This window comes from Cariama cristata, unplaced genomic scaffold (assembly GCF_000690535.1).
Source record: "Cariama cristata isolate BGI_N322 unplaced genomic scaffold, ASM69053v1 scaffold10424, whole genome shotgun sequence".
In the NCBI taxonomy this organism is placed as follows: Eukaryota; Metazoa; Chordata; class Aves; order Cariamiformes; family Cariamidae; genus Cariama; species Cariama cristata.
In genome coordinates this window covers 21,323-23,988 of record NW_009612365.1, presented here as the reverse complement: position 1 = coordinate 23,988, position 2,666 = coordinate 21,323, and the positions used below count along the sequence as shown (strand labels likewise).

The window sequence follows — 2,666 nt, the reverse complement described above, 5'->3', positions numbered from 1 at the left end:
ATGATATGAATAATTTCTCCTCACACTGCAGTTAAATGAAGTTTTGCCATTGATTTCAGTTGAGAGCAGGACCAGAACCAAAATGACCACTGACCTTATTTTCTGTATACATAAATATGCAAATGTTGGCATTTATAATTACTATTGGACTGTTTCAGTGTTTTAAGGACTATTTTCTTTATCTGCATGTCATTTGTGTCTTTGGAAAGACAATCAAAATCACCCAAACGTAGTTCTGAGAGAGGAAGAAGCAAAGTCAGAAGATAGTCTATGCTAGAATCTCAAACCTCTGATTAGATTGTCATTTCCCTTTCACGCATTTTCATAGGGAAAGGGGAACCATCTTTTCACTGTGTACAAAACACTAATCCAAAGCCCACATAAGTGAAGAGGGAGTCTGTCCACATCAATTTATATAAGCATTTGATCACAATGCATAAAATCAGTATCAGTGAAAGTATTGCAGTTTGTTACCTGGAGATGGTTGGCTACATGGTTTTCATAAACACTTTCCTTCATAAACCCCACCAGTCACTTGCACTTGCTGTCTGGAGTTTTTTTGGCCATGTTTTTGCAGTCTGAGCTCAAGGTGCCTGCAGGTGTACTGTGCTGCCAGTTCATAGTATAGATGGGTTTGATTGCAGCATGAGCAAGTGTATTCTCACTGGATTTATGGAGCTTGTAGAGAATAGCAGTGAAGAGGCACACTTCTAACATCAGTCTCACCTAGCAGTTTGACAGCATATCCAGGCTTCCTGTGAGACTTGTACAACTTGTACCAGTGACTGGACCAGTGTGTCTTCACAGGTGGTGTTACCATCGGGCAGTGCTTACCACTCATTCCTGATAAAGTCCCTGAATCCTTGTCAGTGAGATAATTTTGTTGGTTTCTTTCTTTCATAGGAAGCAGAAACATTTGTTCCTACAGCAAATACAATTATAACCTTCCTTTATCCTCCTTTGTTTTTGCATTACGTATGTTTTCTAAGAAAATACATGGTAAAATTTGACAAGTTGTAAGATCTGGAGGTTTTACTCCAATTAAAGATAGATACTTGGGAAGTACACATTGCATTTTACTTAAGATTTTAGATTAGAAAATATTGTGATTAGCAAACTTTGTCATACAAAATTTATTAACTGTATATTCTTCTACATTACTTTTTCATGATTGCTAAACTATTAAATAAGAGATTGGATAAAGAGTTATATTTTCAGTATATTCAAAATAATATATCTGAATATATTATATATATTTGAATCTTACTATATTTGAGACCATATTTTGAATATTTGTTATATTTGAAATATACAGTATTTTGAATATTCTGTATATTCGAAACATACAATGCCTAACAACTTTGTAGTATGCTACAGGATTATTCATAAGAGAAGTGTCACATGTTTCAAATGAGTCTTCCTTCTTTAGTATGGTTTCCTCCTCCTTCAGAAGAAATCTGTTTTAATTTACCACTTTGTTCATGGTGCAGTTTGTAGGAACAATTTGTGAAATGTAGCATATGAAATGCATAATTTCTGTTAAAAGTCTGCAACAGTGGTTCTGGGTTACCCTGTATTAGAGAGATTTCCAGCTATCAATGCCACGTGTTTGGGGTTTTTGTTTTTGTTGTTTAGTTTCAGGCACAGACTATAATTTATCCCAGACTTCAGTTTATTAAATGAGTGAAGCAGATTTGAGCATATATCTACATACACTTGGAACTTCTTTTGCTTATCTGAAGTACCTATCAGTAATAGATTTGTCTGAGTCTGGGTTGCAGGATTAAGGAAGTTATCTCAGCAGCTCATGGAAAAGGATACACCCACCATGATCAGAGAGAATCTATATGGTCTTCTGAAAATAGTCTTCATTTTTCTCTTACAATAGATGTGGTTTTTAAAAGCCTATTTAAAAGGATATATTACCAAAAATTTCTTTCTGGGGAATTAATTTGCTAATTTAATCGTAGACATTTTAATTTAATAATGAATTATCTGTTAAAAAAAAACCACACACAAACAACACAAAATCGTATACACTAAGAAATATTCAGTATTACTTTGACAATTTTACAGGCAGTAATAGCAAATGCTTCCCAAATCTCACAAGTCACCTGCTTATTTTCTGAACTGAATATGTCACATATATGTAATCTATCAGTGCCCAGAAGAATGTGTTTACTGAGGCCTATTTGTCAAGCAAAACTGCAATGCAGATTTATTTGTTTATGCAACATAGCTAACAGAATTCAAAGAGAAACTTCAATTAGTTGCAGAGGGTGAGAATCCACCCCCATTGCTAAGCACGGTGAACTACGAAGAATTGGTGTAAGCAAGATCGTCCAACCCCAGACATCAGCTAGCAGAGAAGTAGCCCCTGAAGTGTGCAAAGGGTGCTTATACAAATGTGCTCAGTGGAGTGAGGCTCTAGGGGCTCCTGGGAGACCTACATTAGTGACTAAGGCAGCCTTCTGACAGGAGTGTGAATCTCTGCTTTGCTTTAGAGGAGTGAGGCGAAAAACAGCTTTTTTATTTCACAGGCAGATTTGAAAATGTAAATCAAAACAGAAATGCAAAGCAGTTGTGAGGCTGAAAAGAAGTAGCATCTTGGCACCACTTTTTCTTCAGTGGCCTGATTGAATGAAAGAAATGGGTGCCTTACCTCT

General features: G+C 35.9%; 1 protein-coding gene across 1 annotated transcript in view; it reads left to right on the top strand.

Annotated features, from left to right (window-relative positions):
• LOC104160470 (collagen alpha-1(XXIV) chain-like) overlaps positions 1-2,666 on the top strand; it is a gene marked incomplete at its 3' end in the record, with an annotated part of 111,233 nt that overhangs the window by 87,991 nt on the left and 20,576 nt on the right. The gene's annotated exons all lie outside the window — the stretch shown is intronic.